Source organism: Silurus meridionalis, chromosome 2 (assembly GCF_014805685.1).
Source record: "Silurus meridionalis isolate SWU-2019-XX chromosome 2, ASM1480568v1, whole genome shotgun sequence".
Taxonomy (NCBI): domain Eukaryota; kingdom Metazoa; phylum Chordata; class Actinopteri; order Siluriformes; family Siluridae; genus Silurus; species Silurus meridionalis.
This window is the reverse complement of record NC_060885.1, coordinates 12,678,991-12,700,454: the sequence shown is the minus strand read 5'-3', so window position 1 is coordinate 12,700,454 and position 21,464 is coordinate 12,678,991. Positions and strand designations below refer to the sequence as shown.

Sequence of the window (21,464 nt, the reverse complement as noted above, 5' to 3'; positions counted from 1 at the left end):
AACGCGCGTGCGTGTGCGCGGCATACAAAGCTTTTGGCAGATGTGAGTTTGGTTTAGTTGCTGCTCTGGGATTCAGTGGGGGTTTGTAGGTTTAATCTCTTCACAGAGATAGAGAGAGAGAGAGAGAGAGAGAGAGAGAGAGAGAGCGCGGTCCTGTCATTTGGCTGTCATCACCTGAGCAAAAGTGATCTCGTGCGGCGATTTAATAGGATGGAACTGAACTATAAGTGAATTGGAATTTTAATAATATTAATACCGCGTGCTTCTCTATTTCTCTCTCTCTCTCTCTCTCTCTCTCTCTCTCTTTCTCTTTGGCTGTGTATATATATATATATATATATATATATATATATATATATATATATATATATATATATACACAAACACACACACCTACCTAATGTTCTTTTATTCATGTGCCTCTGTGTGTGCGTGTGTTAAGAGAGATGGCGCCCGCGCGCGCGTGTGTGTGTGTGTGTGTGTGTGAGAGAGAGAGAGAGAGAGAGAGAGAGAGAGCGCCCGCGCGCTCCCGCGTGCGCGTGTGTGTGCGCGCGCGCGCAGGATAGTGCGCTTGCTAATGCAGTCACCACACCCGCAGTCCTTCCTCTCCGCAGTGCCTGAGAAAAAAGACCCCTTTAAACGAATTTGCGACATCACGCTTTTTTATTTAGTACAGTGGTAAATGTTTTTTTTTTATATATATATTCTTTGGGTTTTTTTGCAATAAAGTGCTGAACCTGTTGCTCAGCTCGGCTCAGCATCATATCGTCCGTTCAAGTGCATTTTTTTTTCTTCTCGTGCTCGAATGATCAGCGCTTAGATGTGTATTGTGGTTTGTAGCTCGGTAAAAGTGGTCAATGTTGTATTTCAGTCCTCTGTGTGAACAGAATTTACATGTAAATGGTCCAGGAATCAAACGCTACACATTTTTAAAATAATTTAAGATCTGAAATGCGATTCCTTTTATTTATACTCAGAATAATCTATAATCTCTGCACTACCTTTTGATTAAATATGATTACAGGCGTCCATTATTCTCAATTATCCAAGCAGAGATTACTTTATGCAGTCCTGTCTTATTGAGAAGGGTCTTTTTTTGACAATGTATGACAGTAAAAGAAATTCTAGAAGCTACAGTTTTGTGGCTGAAAATGATGCTTCTCTTGTATTAATCTTCTGTTTTGTGATTTATAAATTTATAGAGTTATAATGGTGCATGTGTTTTATATATATATATATATATATATATATATATATATATATATATATATATATACACACACACACACCTACCTAATGTTCTTTTATTCATGTGCCTCTGTGTGTGCGTGTGTGTCAAGAGAGATGGCGCCCGCGCGCGCGTGTGTGTGTGTGTGTGTGTGTGTGAGAGAGAGAGAGAGAGAGAGAGAGAGAGAGCGCCCGCGCGCTCCGCGTGCGCGTGTGTGCGCGCGCGCGCAGGATAGTGCGCTTGCTAATGCAGTCACCACACCCGCAGTCCTTCCTCTCCGCAGTGCCTGAGAAAAAAGACCCCTTTAAACGAATTTGCGACATCACGCTTTTTTATTTAGTACAGTGGTAAATGTTTTTTTTTATAGATATATATATTCTTTGGGTTTTTTTGCAATAAAGTGCTGAACCTGTTGCTCAGCTCGGCTCAGCATCATATCGTCCGTTCAAGTGCATTTTTTTTTCTTCTCGTGCTCGAATGATCAGCGCTTAGATGTGTATTGTGGTTTGTAGCTCGGTAAAAGTGGTCAATGTTGTATTTCAGTCCTCTGTGTGAACAGAATTTACATGTAAATGGTCCAGGAATCAAACGCTACACATTTTTAAAATAATTTAAGATCTGAAATGCGATTCCTTTTATTTATACTCAGAATAATCTATAATCTCTGCACTACCTTTTGATTAAATATGATTACAGGCGTCCATTATTCTCAATTATCCAAGCAGAGATTACTTTATGCAGTCCTGTCTTATTGAGAAGGGTCTTTTTTTGACAATGTATGACAGTAAAAGAAATTCTAGAAGCTACAGTTTTGTGGCTGAAAATGATGCTTCTCTTGTATTAATCTTCTGTTTTGTGATTTATAAATTTATAGAGTTATAATGGTGCATGTGTTTTATATATATATATATATATATATATATATATATATATATATATATATATATATATATATATATATATACTATTAGTACTCAGGTGATAAATGCATCTTGCAACTAGGTCTCATTTAAAACCTACAGTTTCACACACTGTGAGAAAGACTGCTACATAGAAGGTCTGTCAAACTCCAATCCTCCATGGGGGTGTGTGTGGAGGTGGATAAGTACAGAATGCCCTGGTTTTGCTGATGGTCAAGAGCAGAGGCTGGTCTTTTGTACAATTGGCTGTGTCCTTCACCTCAACTACCCCCTCCTCTCAAACTCAGGCCACAAAACTCACATGTTAGCCATGCAGCCCCCATCTGCTGATCTTAGCTGATAGGAAATTGCTTATTGATTTAGAAAATCTAGTAGCACCAGGCAGTATTGGCAAGTGTAATCTGATGGAGGTGGTAGATATCTGTGGGCGAGAGTAAGCTGAAGTTTGCATTTGACCATTATTTTGCTCAAGCTTAGATTACTAAGGAATTTGTATTACTCTCAAGACTTTTTTTTTTGTCTTATTTGCTTGATGAGTCACACACTATTGTGTATGAGGGTGTCTAATGTTTTTCACCCTGCATTCGCTCAAGTGTTATTTTATCATGATTGAAATGTTTAAGCTGATAAAAAAAAAATAATAAAGTATTGTCATATGTACAGTATATAATTAAATTGACTTTTATTTCTACTGCACAGTCATCTGCACCATGATATGATTTACTTTAAATCTTAGAGAACAATTTAGGCACACATTCAGCACCATGGACAGCCTCAGAAATGCCTCTGGAGCCGAAGTAACTTGTTCTTATCCAAAAAAGAAGTAAAGCTCTTCAAACGATCAAGGATGATTTTGTTGGCAAAGACTTCTACTATTCCCCTTGAGTCCAACCCTAACAACATTTAACTTTCCATATGAGTTTGCTGGTGCCAGTTTATAATGACGAGAACACGCTGGCTTGAATGTGTTTTCCTGGCAATGCAGCAGTAATGCTGGGGTGGAGCAAATGGCTGAGTCACTCTTCTTGAGAATTGTCTCTCTCCATCACCATGACAAGCTCAGTCTTACTCCTGCTTATTTGTTTCAGCATCTTGTCTTCACGAAACAGTACACAAGGTTTGCTTTTAAAGCAGTGGCAAACAACTCTGCTCTCAGTGGGCCTGGCTGCAGCAGTTTGGTAATTTTCTTGCTCAAAAACACTTTAACTGTTAAAAGAATGAAAGCACGTGTGTTTAAGCAGGAAAATTATCAATGGCTCTGCTGGACCCTGGCTCCCAAATCTGAATGATACAATTACAGTTTAAATGTAGCCTATATTATTTTATACGGAAAAGATGGGACAATTGCAGCCCAGCTGGGTAGTTTGGAAGAGGGCCTGGGTGAGTTCTAGGTGTAGATCTTAAATAAATAAGCTTTAATTCATTAACATAAAACACTAAAATAAATCAATCATGCTCTAAATAGCAGACCAATAAAAACTAAATGTGGATTGTGTTTTAACGTTAACGTGGAATTATATCAAATATGAGATCATGTACAAATGTTTATGAATAACGCAGGCATGTCTTCTTTTTTTTCTGTCCCAGACTCCACATCGGGGTCAGTGCTTTATGATGCCTTTAGTATGCAAATGCCCTATTACTCAATTAAAGAACTAATTGGTTAATAAAAATAAACATCTGTGCCTTTGAATCACATTTCAAAATGACAACCACATTACTTACAGTAGGTTTTACTATGAGGAGAATCGATTTGCAATTTGCATTTTTATATTTATTTATATTCCTACTGATAACGACTTTTATGAATTAGCCTACAAATCTAACATCTTTTCAGTCTGTCCAAATATTGCTGTCTAATTCACCACAACCGACCAGATGTGGTATTGAACATACATATGAAACTGAAATTGTTGAACAAGGAAACTATTCATGGATTTAGCTTGTTTTGTAACTAGAATAGACTGGTAGTAAGTGTTAATGAAATAAGACCAGTGTAAATTTGACCAGGCAGGGACACTAACATAGAGTCAACAGGTGGATCCTGATGTGATATTTAGAGACACAGTCACAGACTCCCCTGGTTGGTTTCTGTTTTATATTCCTGGCACCAGATTTCTTAAATAGTTATTTACCAAGTGTGCATTTGTGCCGAATATCAGCACAACAGTGATTTGGTTGCAGGTTACCCCGGATATGCCAGGATTCAATATAACTGCACAGTTGTGTATGATATTGCTTTTATACAACAATCTTGTAAATAAGAATTAAAATAAAATATCTGACACTTCAAAATAAACATTACTTATTTATACTCCGCAAAGAAAGTTACGTGTATAGCACTATAGGACGTCCTTATCCAGAGCAAGTTATACTTATTTTATTCATACATCTGAGCAGTTGAGGATTACAGGTGGTGCTCAAGGGCTTAGCAGTGGTAGCTTGGTGGTGCTGGGACACAACCTTCTATTTAGAAGGCTGACATCTTAACCACTGATCTACTCACTTGCCTTCAGCTGAGATGTAGCTGGTTAGCTCACAATGGCTTGTATGTTCCCGTAAAGGTGCCTTATTACTTTTTGTCTTCTTCTGACATGGTTTCAAACGTGAATTCATGAAAAATGTAACGCCTGCCAGGTGAAGCAGCTTTTATTGTATTCAGTACATTCTGTACAGTACACAGGGAAATGAAACAATTTTCCCATAGGACCACGGTGCTATGTGAAACAGCATTAATTTACATGAGACAAAAAAAAGGACACAAGCAGGTTTACAAAGATCTACATAAACTACATACTACATAATGTGCACATGTGCAAAAAAAGATTAAAAGCACAGTGGCAGTGTATCATCAGCCAGCACACAGAATGAAATGTGGAACGAAGTGCAAAGGCATTGTCCATGTATAAAACAATGGTGATTTAGTAGCGGTTTTTAGTGCAAAATTGCAAAAGTGTTTACTGTCTGCTGATGAAGTAGATTTCACAGACAGGACGAGTAAGACAAACAGTAAAACATCCCAGTGCAGTTATACTAAATATAAACACTCTTAAAAACACCCACTCATCAAATCAAATTAGTGGACTAGAACTAACGGTTTTATAAACCTGATTATTGTTGTACACCTGGCTGTTTGAAGATATTCAATCATCTATGTCTGTCTCTTTCCTTATTTTCTTGTGAAATGTTATTGCACATTTCTTAGCCTTAGAGCTATTCCTTAGTGCCCTGTCAGTTTTGACCTGTTTATAAGTACACATCTATTTCTAATATTTCCCCATATAGTTTGATTATGGATTACTGAAGTTTTTGTTATTTTCAGATTTTCTGCACTCACATCCTACCTCTAACTACTTGTTACATATAGAAATTATGGCAATTGTTTATCTTAGAGATAATCAAAAATCAATGCAGGGTACTAGTATGCCATATAATAGTATACTGCAATAATATGTATAATCCAAAGTAGTTATACTCGTATGTTAAAGACATCCCTAAGAAAAAAAAAGATACTGGTGCCATGCAGTTTAAAAAAAACATTTTATACATACCAGGCACAATTTGGTAGAAGGATAAACAGATGGCTAAGATCAATCCTCAAAGCATAACTGTCTACAAAAAAAAATCTAGCTGTTTCCCTAACTGAATAACGGAATGCTTGCATAGCTGCTTCAGTGATATATTAATTTAATTCACTCCGAAAATAAGTAGTAAGCAGAAGGGGTTGTGTAATACTGTGGAATTGTTATATTGTTCGACTCTAAACAGAGTCATTACAGTATGTTTTTTAAAGATTTGATGATATAAAAATCGACCATCACACTGTAAATTTGTATGAAGGTGGATAAAAGAAGTCTCAAAATGTAACCCTCAGTAGAAGATGTGTAATTAATGTGATGATCTTTTGCAGTCATGCTTCAGACACCACATAGGGTGTTAGCTTGTTTGTGTTGGTTCCAGGTATAATGAAGAGGATAAAAAGATAAAAAATGTCTGGGGTTGCCAAGAGGATTCCAGAATAGCTTAACACTTGTGACCTCAGGTTCACAGACTTTCCTTCTTTTCTTTTCTCTACCATTAGTGGCCAAAACCTTATTTTATAGGCACATTAAACCATAAGCATTTTGACATATGACTTATGGTTTATGTTAACTACTATCTGAATACAGTACAATGTATTGCATCAAAAACCGTATGTTTATTGCTTTATTCTCGCTGTGTGTGTGTTTTACTTTTGTGTGTGTTAAATATGGGGCTGAGAGATTCATGGATTCCCCACACCCTCCCCACGTGTCCCACATAAGACAATTAGCATTTGCTTAAAAAGTAATTAAGTGTAAAACCTGCAAATTAATGTCACATTCATGGCTAAAATAGTCCACCATTAAGAAATAGGGCATATACTGAATACCGGCTGGGCAATTTCACATATTGAAATGTACCAATTCTTGGAACACCACTTGAGATTCTTTATTCTGACGTTCTATTACATTTCTATGGCTGTATGTTGCAGCATTAAAGAGTGAAAAGGTAAATATTTCTACATCAAGTCCCATAATATCTCTGTATATATATATATATATATATATATATATATATATATATATATATATATATATATATATATATATATAGTAGTAACTCATACTATAGTATAATAGATATAGTATAGTGTAGTAGAATATACAGTATATCTTCTCAAGGGACAATACTTTTAGAGTCGTCAAGCATGTATAGCAGTACAGATTTACTGTCCTCTGGAAAAACTCAACATACAGCCATTATTGTCAAAATAGCTGGCAAGAAACGTGAGTACTAAGTGTACATGTCAAAACCATGTCCAAAGCGTCAGTATTTTGTGTGCACCATTGTTATCTAGTCTTAATCCTCCTGGGCATGGAATTCACCAGAGCTATACAGGTTGTTCCATAATGACATCACAGAGCTGTTGGATGTTAAACACATGGCGATTCTAACCTTCAGCTGGAAGATACCCCACAGGTGATTATTAGGGTTCAGGTCTGGATACATACTTGGCCATTCCATCACCTTCAAATTCAACTTCCTCAGCAAAGCAGTTTGGGGTTACCTTTGGGTCGTTATTATGTTGGAAAACTGCGGTAGGCCCAGTTTCTGAAGAGAGGGCAACATTTTCTGTTTCAGAATGTCACAGTACATGTTGGAATCCATGTACATTCCCTCAATAAACCGCAGCTCCCCAGTACCAGCAGCACTCATGCAGCCCCGGACCATGATGCTACCACCACCATGCTTGACTGTAGGCAAAGACAACATTTTCTTGGTACTCCTCAGCAGGGTGTTGCCACACATCTGACACTATCTGAGCCAAACAAGTTAATCTTAGTCTCATCAGACCTCAGACATTATTCCTGTAATTCATGCTCTTGGACAGGTTGTCTTCAGCAAACTGTTTGCATGCCTTCTTGTGAGCCAGTTTCAGAAGAGGCTTCCTTCTGAATGACAGCCATGCAAACCAACTTGTTGCAGTGTGTGGTGTGTGGTCTGAGCATTGACTAGCAAACCTTCTGCAACATCTAAAGCAATGCTGGCAGCACTCATGTGTCTGGTTTTTGAAGCCAGATTCTGCACCTGACGCACGGCACAGTGACTCAACTTCTTTGATCGACTCTTGCAAGGCCTGTTCCCAGTGGTTCCCTCTGTATGACCCTGACCACTACACTGTTACTCAGTTTTGGGGTGTTACCAATCTTTTATTAGCCCTCTTTGTGGGGAGCAACAATTCTAATTATCAAATGCTCAAAGAGTCTTTGCCATGAGGTGCCATGTTGAACATCTAGTGGTCAGTATCAGAGGAAATACTCAATACTCAATACACACTTAGTACTTAAAGCACCAAATTTTAACTGCCCTAATACAAGATACACAAATGTGTATGGTCCTGTCAAGCAGACAAAAACATGAACATTATGAATAGGACATGTGGCTTTGCATAGTTAAATGACACAGCTATTATCACTCACTTTTGAATCCCCACATGTGATTGCACATTTAGTCCCCATTTGCTGTTATAATAAACTCCACTCTTCTGGGAAGATGTTCGACCAAATTCTGCAGTATGGTTGTGGTAATTTGTGCTCATTCATCCATGAGCAAAGATTTTCAGTAATGTTGAGGTCAGAGCTCTGTAGTTCACTGGGGCATTGTCATGCTGGAACAGTTTTGGGTCTCCTAGTTCAAGTGAATGCAAAGTCTTATGCTACCACATGCAAAAAAAAACAAACTATAGGACACCTCCAACTTTGGGGAGGAACCACATTTTGCTGGAAAAGTCAGGTGACCTAATTCTTTTGTCCATATGGTATATAGTTTTTATAAAATCTTTTTTTTTTACTTTTGATACTTTTGGTACATTCAAAGGCAAGTTTTTTGTACTTTTAATTGATTAGATATGTGAAAGGAGTACTTTTACTTTTTCTGTCGTTAAATTTTATCATTGGAATTGTACTTTTACTTTATCTACCACTGGTATTGGACTGGTAATTCATTTGTTTCATAGATGTTCAGCAATATTTAGATGTAACTAGAAATTATTTACAATTATATAAGTATATATAACTATAAAAAGTAAGTGGTATCTAATTAAGAAATAAACATGTTATTTTAATAAAAATAACTTCACATCAGCCTTCACTCCATCATTGATTATTATCCTGTAAGAAGCATGCCCTATAGTGTTTTATCTCTGATTTAAATTATTCAAGTGCATTACCTCAGCAAACAGCGATTGGCATGGCATGTTATTATGTACTAGATACTAGCAAATGTACTAGCAAAAAGAACTTTAAGGGAAAATGTCAAGTCCTTGAATTTTTGTCAACTAAATAGCAAAAAAACACATTCATTGAGGAATTTGTTTACATCTGTAAATGTAAAGTGGAACAATGCTTTTGGCTATTAATAGGCTATTAGTGTTGATTGCCATTGCCAGTTTGTTAAATTCGAGACGTTCAAATACATTATGTTCAGTTTATTTTATTTAATCAACATATTCTATAGTACTAATCATGGTTTCTTATGTATTTATGTTTCAGAATATTTTTTCCTGTAATACAAAAAAGTATGTAATTAGGTTAATTTAGTTCCCCCCCAGACTGTTTGGGGTAAGGTCAAATCATTGGCATGCACTAATTCCTAGCTGGGCAAACTAATTTAGGCCAGACAGCTTGCAAGACATGGACACACTCCAATGTAAAACCAGTTTTACACTTGAATACCATTTTTTTATGAGTTTATATTCCTTTGCTGATTTTGTTTATAGAACCCTAAGTGTACTCAACATCTAAACATGCACACATGTCCTCACACTTCACTTTCATCAGTTAGCTTATATTAGTTAATACAGTAGTTGTTCTTTTCCTTTCCTTTTATGTAATGTATTTAGACTTATTTGCTCTTCCAATTTTGTTTGAAATTGCATTGCTTTAACCTTTTATTATTTAAATGCATAATGCTGCTTTGGTAAATGGCTTACATATTAACACACCAATGTGTCTTTCTGAAATGTGTGTGTGTGTGTGTGTGTGTGTGTGTGTGTGTGTGTGTGTGTGTGTGTGTGCGCATATATGTATGTATGAGACAGAGAGGAGAAGGAGGCTTCGTGGGTATATTTCTGCAGCTACTCTTATCTTTTAATAGGTGTCATCCATCAGGGGGATGCAATTATAAACCCTGTATTAGAAAGCTAATGACAGATTTTCCAGCAGGCACAAACCCGTGTAAGAAAAGGAAATTCTGTTTTTTTTTCTCGCTTGCTTCGTATAGGTTTTCTCGCTAAAATACAAGTCGAATGTTTCCATCTGTTCTAGTAGTTATAGTGGATTTTTTGGTGCAGTGTTGATTAAATGTATGTCGGCTTTCACAGTATGGCCATTGCTTTGGTCACACGCCAGCAATTCTGCAACAATATTCTTACTTTTTTATAAAAAGACTATTAAGTTGTGGGCATGGCTATATCTCATATACTACCATGTGAAATTAAACAGTGAACAGAAATTAAACAGTATCCCACTATTCTATCCTTACTGGTTTAAATATATTATACTGGAGATTAGATTTGGTCATTTTCAGCACATGTAATGCTACCAGGAACTCATTGCATTGCATGTTGCATTACATGTAGCTCTCTGTGTGCTGTTTTTCATGTTCTCTCCATGTCCCTATTGGTTTCCTGAGGGTGCTCCAGTTTCCTCCCACCTGTCAAAAACATGCTAGTAGATTGATTGATGACTATAAATTTCCCTTAGGTGTGAATAAGAGTGTGAATGTGTGTTTATGGCATCCATCCAGGATGTAATAATTCCTCCTGCCAAGTGTTCTCAGGACTCCTAATCCACTAGATGAAAACATGTGAATAAATGGTAATAAAATTATTTCTATATTAGCATTTCATGTGATCACGTTTAGTGATCACATAATCAAAACAATTCAGTTAGTCTGCAGGTTTACAGTGTTTAAATGTAAGGTTAAGGTTGGGGTTATGATATAATAAAGGGTTCTAAACTGATGTAAATACATGAATAGGATGTGCATTATTGTTTTTTTGGCAGAAAGGTTCACAGAACATCTGGTTGAGATTAAAGGTGCACACTGGGACTATGTTCCCACAGACACAATATGTGGGAGGTTTTTACTTTAATATGGACATGAGCACTTAGATATGAGAAAGATTTAGACAAAGACAGCACTATAAAAAGCTTTCACAGCTTTTATTTTTTACATTATGACATGCTGACAGACAACAGTCTTTTATTTTCTGCCTATTTTTTTTCCAATGTTTTTTACTAGAAGCAAAAGTTATGGCTTTTATGTATTAAAAAAAAGTTTTAGACCACACACATAGGGTTTAGTTCTAAATACTTTTAATATATACTGATTATTTAGTTAACAAAATACAAATATAGATATGACCAGACAATCTGGCATGGCGATCAATATTGATATTGATATTAAATATTGATGATATTTTGTGATCTAGATTTTATCCTTACAACCCTTTAATTGTTTTGTAATGTATTTTTTAGACATTAAAAAGAAAAAGTTTTCACATATTTTATTAATTTGAAACCACTACTCATTTGCTAGCCGTTTGTTAGCAACCTGCATACTGTGGTGTATTATATATATTGGATAAATGCCTTAATGTATCATAATATGCCATATATGTGATATCACTCAGCCCTGTATGCAGATTCAGATGCAGGTGTTGTATAAAATCCAAGTTGTACCTTTTTTTACAGCTTCTTTTTTATGAAGCAACATCATACATTTATTGATTCCAATTCAAATGGATTTTTCGTTAAATTAGTATTTAAGTGCTATAAAGTTTTAGGATTTTATATATATAATGCCTAAGATACCAGTGTTATTCTTTTATGAGTTATACCTGATTCTTCAGTGTGATGGTGTTAATGTTAAAATGTTGATGCAAGTAAATATTGTTTATGATGTGTTGTTGACTGTGTAATGAAAACTTAAATATGCAAGCTGCAGAGGACTGGCGATGACTTGCATTGTGCAGGATGACTCAGATGAATAGTCGAGTGTCGAACGTTCCTTTGTTTATAAATGCCTGCTTAGAGTAAACGACGTTAAAGATCGACTCAGGCGTGACAAAAGAATCAGATTTCAAAAAGGAATCTTCTGTCAGATTGATGTGCTTTGTGTCTTGCCATGTGCTTTAAAATACCAGAATACCGAAGGAAACTGCTATGCTGCTGTGCGAAAAAAAAAGGTGCCAACCACATTTACCTGCTACAAACAAACTCAATTACCAAGCACGTGGCAGAAAGCATATAGCAAGAAACTGCTACATAACAGATATATATGGAACTCATATGTTTATTCACAAGAAAATTTATGTATTTCCTTGAATCTTCAATCAAAATTTCATAACAGAATATTGCAAGAGTTATTTTAGAGACCAGGACAAAGCTAATGCAGCTAATGCAGTGTTACTGCAGTGTTAAAGCTAATGCAACTACACTATTGGGTCATAATGAAAATCATCCCAGTAGCAAAATATAAGAAATGTATAAGTTTATGAATGAGCAAGAATGAAAAAAAAAACTTTGATATCAATGTATAACATTATACATTTTCTTTGGTAAAGTCTGTTTGAGATATGAGGAGCATCCACTATATAAGAGCCATTACTATAGAAACAATAATGTATTACAACAAACGCATTAAAAATCACAGCAAGAGCTAGTGACCGAGCCAAGCTGTGCACAGCTTATGCTTAATCAAATTTAAGAATTCAATTAAACTAACATGTTAAATTAGAGTATCATTCAAGAAATACATGTAATTAATATGTTTTATAATTGTACTGCATTTAATACCTAGTTCAGATAGCTGCATGTAGGTGAAGCTTTTTTAATATTGGAAAAAAAAAATACAGTTGACTTATTTGTTCACAAACTGCTCCCAGTTAACAAACTACCTTTTACACAAAGACTGCTAAGACTGTCTAAGTCTTAGAAAATTTCTACATTACTGCACTAACCTATTATAAGACTTGCAAGGTTGATTGTGTTTGCTGAGAAGAGAAGTTAACCAGAGACTGGACGAACACACACACACACACACACACACACACACACACACACACATACTTAATTAAACAGCAATTTTTGTGCATCTTTTTAAAACTGTTTTTAAATAATTGTATACAAAATACTGTATTGAACACCTGCACTCTTGCTGCCATACCCTTCAAACAGCCTCATCTCAGCTCAACTGTATAAATGATCGTTAACAATCAATTTGGGCATTTACCAAATATTGTAAATGTATAAGATGTACTAGTTGGCCCTGTGCCGTTTGTCCTGCTATTAGGAAACTTGTCTTGTGCTGTTTACTCATGTTTGTACATGTGCATATTATGCAGTACCATAGGTCACAGCAACCAGTTACATAAGGAATGGACTGTGAGGTTATATGAAAATAATCCACACCTGCCATGATGTGAAACTTCTCAAAATATACAATCAGCACCAGCATATCTCTCTCTCTCTCTCTCTCTCTCTCTCTCTCTCTCTCTCTCTCTCTCTCACTCTCTCTCTCTCTCTCTCTCTCTCTCTGTTTCTCTCTCAGATTGTTATTAATATGACAATAATAGCCACAGATGCAAACATGTGACTTGAAGTAATGTTTGTTTCATGAGCCTAGTAAGTCATATTATAAGTCATGAAAAGCACACATGTGCAAGGACTATACTCTATATGTTTAAAAGAAATAAAAAATAAAAACGCTCTAAGCATCTGAATAAGTGCTTAATATTTAAATCAATATTTATTTGGATAGCACTTTTAACAATGGAAGATGTCCCAAAGCAGCTTTACAGAGATAAAGAGGTTATAAAATGTACATTTATGTAGTGCCTATAAAGTTTAGTCCCTATAAGTCAATGCAAAATAGGTGATGGTAACAAGGAAAAACTCCCTGAGAAGGAAACCTTGAGAGGATCCAGACACGATAGGGAACTCATCCTCATCTGGGTGGCACTAAATGTCTATTTGTTGTAGTTTGGTCATTTTTAAGGTGTGCTGTTTAATGATAGGTGCTTAAATGTAGTCCTAAACTATTATAGGAGACTGTCTATATGAATTGCAGTCCAAATCCACCCTCATAGTTGTTGAGTTGCTCAGATATCACTATGCAAAACTAGGGTATTAGCTGTAAAGAAGAACAAAATAGTTGCTGTGTATGTAAGCTTAGTGCAACAGGTAGTCAAATCCAAAATATTTCATCAGACTTGAGTCGGACTTTTAAAAGCAAAACGGTATTTATGAGATAGTGTGTACAAAAAGTCTTGAGGATAGCAATTAGGTAAATTCAGTGATAGACTCAACACTGTCCAGGTGCAGGTGATGAGCAGTCAGGTGAATGTGAATGCAAGGAGGTTCATCAAGTTTTGAACACACTGTGTTTATCTGTGTATTTGTTGAAGCCCTGGAGAAGTCACCAAGTTCTCTGACGGAGCAGGAGCCTTTTATTTTCCCTCAGGTAGATACATTTTCTATAGACTACTCCTTGTTCTTTGGTTTGAGGGCTTTACTTCGACTCCCCATACTAAACACACTGCAGCCTGTTAAAGATAGACTGCCACTTAATGCTTTAAGTCAGAAATAGATTTAAGCTTTGCCCCTCTGCTTGTTGACTACTGACTAAAAGTAACTCTTGTAGATCACTTGCTTTCAGATTCTTAGTGTTCTCTGTATTCTGTGTTTTTCGGTGTTTCTTTGTAACAATGTGTTTGTGTGTCTGTGTATGAGAGAGAGAACGAGAGAAAGACTACAAGCGATCTCAAAATGGTATGTGCAGATAGCTAGCTTGTAATTACAACAGTAATATCGAGGTGACTTTGCCCTTCAACTTCTCCACGGCCAGATAAGAATTCTGGGAAAGCGAGTCTCTCGTAATTTCACAAAGGGTGTGATAAGAAGAGATGAACGGTGGACTGCTGCCAACAATACATTTGTAATGAGCTGCTGGGCCGAGTTTTATCATTCTGTAGAGTTTCAGTATTACCCCTTAATATTTTATGGTGCAATTTTTGGTTGCAAAAACAACATTAATTCATTCATTCATTCATTCATTCATTCATTCAATCATTCATTCATTCATTCATTTGTTCATTCACTCATTCATTTATTCATTCATCTGTTTCTGTTAATTTGTTTGTTGACCTTATGCTGCTCAGTAGCATCACAATAAACTGTCTTTACTGGGACAATCTCTGTGTTTTTTACTGTCTGAACTCTAACATTGCCTCAAGGTGGAACCATATGTGCTGTGCACCTGAACACAGCAACCCTCATTATCCTGACTGCATGTGTGTACATTTGTGCATGTTTCTTGACAGACTGTTAAAGACCGGATTTTTCTTTGCAGCGTGCACTGTTTCTGTGCCTGTGCATTGCATGCGCATCTACAATCTCTGTATCTCAGACTGAGTAATGTGGCGTGCTCAGTGAGTGAAGAGGACAGACACTAAGCTGGGAGAAAATATTTGGGTCAGGCAGTTCTCTCTTCCGTAGACAGCACCTCTGAGCAAATGTTGACCGTGCTACAGGACACAGCAACTCTGTTTTTCTACTGAACATGATAACCAGAAAGCAAAAAAGCAGAAAAACCAGGATGTGATTTCAGACGAGTCTAAAATGATAGGTGGATATATTTCGCCCATTTTTTATTTAACATATATTTTTTCCCTATAGTTATATAAGGAATAGACTGTGAGAAAATAATACACACCTGAAGAGGTGTGGACCTTTTCTCAGATAAACAACCGTTTCCTCACCAGCATCTCTTTCTCTCTCTCTCTCTCTCTCTCTCTCTCTCTCTCTCTCTCTCTCTCTCTCTCAGCTTTTTAACGAGAAAACTCTCCTCTCCTGAAAACTGACATATATCTTTTTATTAACATTAAATAAATGTCACTTAAAAAAATCACACATCAATAACACTATGTATTTCTCTCTTAAACATCACTACCCTGCAATAAATATAAGATTACTGCACACCTCCTGACCAGGCAATTTTCTGAGCTGATAATTGTACTTGATTGAGGCATAAAACCCAGTTAATACATAGTTACTCATTGTTGTTAGACATTTAGAGTCTTATGTTTTAGAGGCAGAATATTCTGTACATATATTAGACCACCTTCATAAAAATTGCATGGAAATGAGAGCAGATACAGTATGAGCACATAGAATGGCAAACATTAACAGTTTTTAAGTCTGATTCTATATCTGAAACTGTCATAGGACTTAATAATGTGTGGTGATTTGAGTCCAAACAATGAATCCGATTCAACTGCATAGACACAAGATCCTGTTCACTAATCAATATTTATATATTATGTACACCATACAGTAATCCTCTGTTTATCGCAGTGGTTACGTTCCAAAACCGTTCACGATAAATGGAAAAACGCAATAAACGGACGCCACCCCAAAAATGCCATTTTATGTATACAGTACTGCACTGTATTAACATTGTACTTCATTTTATAATCAATAATTATATTTGCATTAATATGTTTCATTATTTCCACATAAAACTCCATAAAAACAATTCCCTATATGTTTTTGGTCTGTCGTTATTCGCAAGAGACCGGGAAAATCAGCCAAACAAATTAGTTACTGGTATGTGGCAAATAGGGCACGGGGTTCAAACCGCATTAAAGTGGGGGATTACTGAATACACTCTATGATTTGCAGGGTTATGCAGTTACTTGCTCAGGGTTCCCAATCTAGGGCTCATGTTACAGCCCTTAAAGCCCGGGTTACAGCTTGGCCTCTATTAGGTTTCCTCCAAGTTCACCAGGTCCTCTGCCTCCCTAAAACCTGGTGGTAGATGGATTTGCAATGCTGACCATGAATATAAGAGAATGTCTGTGTGTTTGTGTGAATGGTGCCCTGTAATGGATTTGCATCCCATTTAGGGTTTTCTATTGCTTCTCACTTAGTTTTGCTAGAATTAGCCCTAGATCCACCATGATAATTGACAAAGCCATCGATAACGCAATTACCGATTATAAATGAATAAATGCGTGAATTCATGCATAAATAAGTCACACAATTGTAAATTGTTGGTGAAAGTAAGTGTAAAATAGATTAATTTAGCTTGTACAATGTTATTTGCTAAAAATGTCACCCCGGGAACTGCGACTGCACGTGCAATTTAATTCGAATTAAGTAAAGCAAGTATTATATTTTCATAAGTCAACTTCAATCAGTTGGAAAATGGAACTATATTGTGTACAAAGTTTTCATAGTGAGGTTATATCGCCTTATATCGAAAGTTACATGTAATTACTGTTATTTTAAAATGATTCGACTGTCTTTCAAATGAGGACTAAGGACTACCAGCAGTAAAGTTTGGCTTATATTACATAGATTTATATGTCACATGTTCACACTTTCCATTCCATTCAGTCTATGAAAGCGATATTGTGTTGCATGAATGTTGTTTGCATTAGCCTTTCATTGGAGTTATACTGGATTCACAGTTTGATACTGTATGTGGCAAGTATTTGTTTCAGTTAGATTTTTTGTACAGACTCTTACAAAACATTCTGCTGCTATTAATAACAAGTAGTGCATACAGAAAACGTGTACATAGTGAATTCAAACACAATATCCTTATTATATTACAGATGTAGCTATTATTTGCAAATTATTAGCAAAATGCCCATAAGGCAATCATCATTAATCATACACACACAGTTACACGTTATTAAAGAATGTCATAAATCAGGTTTATTTGTTTGGCATGATAGATTTTGCTGTATTCCACATTCTAAATTATAATCTACCTTTGGGTGAATTTCTGTTAATTTATTTCTTATGACATGGCTTTAAATTTGTTTATTTTTAGAATGCGATTTAGATGAAACACAAAGTAATTGTGTCACATTTTGACAAAAACTGTGTCTCACTTTAGCATGAGACATCCAGGGTTTAAATGATTCATATTTTTTTCTTTACATTCAAGCTAAACAATGCATGCCTTGAAAGGTTTCAGGGCGAATGTGAATTTGATGGAAATTCTGTAGCATGCAAAGAAAGTATTTCAGAGCTCATGGAGATAAACATACTTATGCAAATTTTCCTCAATGTCTTTTTAAAGTCAAGCCAAGTTAAACAACATCTGTAAGGATATGTAAAAAAAAAGTCCATATGGTGTATACATCTCAAAAATACCCTGACAGTCTTTTTTATCCCTTTTTTATATCTTAATCTCTTACTCTATCATGCTACTTCACAGAGTGTAAGACAGAATAAATAACACACAATCTTAAATACAACACCCATCTCTGTTATACGTAAAGTAGGCAGTGTTGTATGGGAGAAAAAGGGAAAAAAGAGAAATTTTGTGTAGCATGTGAAACTATTACAGATATAGACAAATATTAATAATTTCTATAATTTTATTATAATAAATCAACAAAAACCTTCTTAATTTCAAGCTTTAATGATCTTATAATAAGAAATATTGCATAGTTTTGCCAATATTAAATATACTACAGTTTCACTTGCTAAGATAGCATTTTTTTGCAGTGTGAAAGTGGAAATTTCTTTTATTGTATTTTTGTGTTCTGTCCTGCCAAAATTAACCACCTGCTGCCCTAGCCCTGCTCTTGCCCTGCCCTGCCCTGCCCTGCCCTGTCCTGTCCTGTCTCACCCTGTCCTGCCCTGCCCCTCCATTCCTACAAGCCCATGTTCTGCCAAAACACTTGGGAAGAGTACAAGTAGTCCTTACAACAGGGTATCAAATGCACCCATCATCCTCTCATATCCCGTAGGGTATCAAATAAGTCAGAATCGCAGCCCTCGCTTTACACGGTAAACTCTCCTTGTGCATTTTTTTTCTGACTTAGACTTACAGTGACAGCATGTAAATTTGCCTATGACTCACCTTCCACATTTTAATCTCCGCCGAGTCAAAGCTGTGCGATGTTTTCGCCAGTAATCCCCACTGGCTGAATGAGCGATGTTTTGGACTATCAAACGTGAAATTTAATCTGGGTGTTTGAGATTAGCATGCCGGCAGTGGACCCACCCGAATCTGCGTAATAGGAGTTAGCCATCGAAATAGTTGTAGAACGGCAAGAAGAGGCCACTTAGAGGTAAATGGCGCAGCTAGTAGAGCTGTCAGCGTGCGAGATGGGACTGGCTGAGATCGTGTCATGCACTCCATAATTAAAGAGGGTAGAGGAGATTGCATTGCCTCGCCTGGAGGGTGACAGACAGAAAAAAAGACAGAAAGAGACAGATCAGTGATTTAAACGCAATGTCTGACAAGCGCGCGCGCGCACGCACACACACACCTTTTAATGCATAGCTTTCAAAAAAGTACAAACGCACAGTGAACAGACACACCTATATTTTCAGTTAATTGCTTTTCAATTGTTGTGCCAGTGAGTTTGACCATGTTGAGCTGTAAACCCGACTGAACATTTTATTCCAAATATATTTATAAGTAGTTAAAATGGCTTGTGACTATAGCGTTATTAATATTTATAAACTTCACATTAACAACTGCTTTGCAGGAAAGAATAAATATTTTATTTTCCAATTTCTCTGTTTTAATCTCTAAATGATTTAAAACATTTAAATGAATCCAATTAAGAGCCAATAAACCCCTGTTTTTTTTTTTTTTTTTTTTACTTTTAACTATTTTTTACATCAGTAGTGTTGGAATCTAACAAGGCTATTCCCGTTAAACCATTTCTGTCTTTAGAATATTTTATTTGTGATAAATCATAAGGCAATTAGTACTGGTCATTCTAAATGTGAGGGACCACTAGCAACACAAGCTGTAAACGAGTTCTATAATTAATTAATTAATTAATTAATAAGATGTACATTGTAGGCAATATGACAATTTTACAATAAAAATCCACCTGCATCTAATATGTACACACTGCTAACTAAAGCAAATCCACAATCTAATCGAGCTCAGATATAGTGATATTTAGTCACTATCACTCACCTGCCTGTTGATCTCAACCTGTTTTTCTGTAACCCTCATTAAATTTCTTCTTTTGCCATTTCAGTGTGTATTTCTGAGTGTCGAATTCTCTATTCATTATTCCATTTTTTTATTTTGTATTTTTTGGTGCATCTGCCCTCCATTTAGATTCCGATTGCCCTGCGTTGCTTTTGTTTGCGTGACGTTTGACCCATATCTGTTTTGAGCATAAATTGATCTGCTTATTTGGATTGTAAAACAGCTCACACTTTTATCTATCTTCCTCCAGCATGTGACACAACAGCTTTAAAAACCTTATATTTAATATCTCTGTTGAAATTTCAGTAGTTTTACATGATCCTTTATGAAACAATGTTTAGTAAAGAGAGGGAACGAATTTGATATCTGGCATTTGACCTACTTTCTAATTTTATAACCAAGAAGGTTTGTTGTTTTCAGTTATATTGTGCTCGTGTTGTTTTTTTGGCTTCTCTGACTTCCCTAAGCACAGTTTTTCTTTTTTTTTTAAACCTGCCTTTTATTGAGAAAATCAATTCCTCAATGATTCTGTATATGGTTATGGGTTCTTGCTAAATGGGTACTTCTGCTGAAGCAGTGACGGTTCCCTTTATAACAAAATGACAAAACCTGAAACAATGACAAACCAAGGGTTTATTTTGATGTTATATAGACAGATTTGGAAAAAGTCTTTCATTGTTATGGAAGTAGTCATTTGTAGTCTCATCATAATTATTCTTAGTGTTTCCCTCTGTCATTTTATAAATTTTTTTTTACAAATTCTTTCTGACAACGGAAACAAAATACGGCATTAAAAAAAGCTTTCCGATGCCATTTAATACATCAGTACTGAAATTAGTGAATTCTTCCAACGAACACTTCTCCCCTTCATTGCTTTCTGCTCTGATGCGGTCCATTTAGCTTTTGAAGGATAATAGCTTTTGAAGGACATGTGTATGGAGATGAAATGTAGTGGGCTGGAAGGTGAAAATGATTTGGCACAATAATGTAAAATCTGGTTCTTTATACACTCATATCCTCTTTTCCTCTTTGACGGAATCTAAATGTTCTCATGTTTCCCTAATCAATTGTGTCAGGGCTGATTCATCGTATCTGCTGATTTGTTTGGAGTGCAATTTGTCCATACACACTTAATTGCAGAGTAAATAAATAACTGTAAGAGTGAATGATATCTGACCAGGATATTGAAACTGAGATGTTGATAAAGTTGATGTCTTACTATGGTATGAAAACGAATTCTTCTTTACTTCTAATCGTGTACAAACAGGACATTTGCTCTATAGGTTCTGTGAAACTGTTCTATTGAACACATCACACAGCAAAAGCCTATTATGATGAAAACTAACTGTAAAATCGAGTAATAATACGGGCCACTACCATAACATTATACTCTGCGTTATGATGTAGTGGAGTCACATTTTAATAAAAATAATGTTGTCACAAACAATATAATAAAATAGATTAAAACTAATGTAATATATCCAGGGTTCATTTCTTAAAATCATATATCTGAAATCTTATATTTGAGGCTTCTAGTTTTGTTCAGCCTGATTCTAGGCTCAAAGAGCTGCTAAGTCAGAAAGAGCACTTGTTAAAGTGACCTTGAAAATCCACGATAAATACAAATACGACTTGACCACTAGAGACATTCACTTGGCAGACTGCTTGGCTTCAGCTGGTCTGTTTACTCGCATGAAAATGAAATGCTATTCATTACATATGATCTTGAGATATTTGAAGATGTTCACAAGTGC

General features: G+C 35.9%; 1 protein-coding gene across 2 annotated transcripts in view; it reads left to right on the top strand.

Annotated features, from left to right (window-relative positions):
- LOC124400432 (adhesion G protein-coupled receptor A3) overlaps nucleotides 1-21,464 on the top strand; it is a 191,196-nt gene that overhangs the window by 138,379 nt on the left and 31,353 nt on the right. The gene's annotated exons all lie outside the window — the stretch shown is intronic.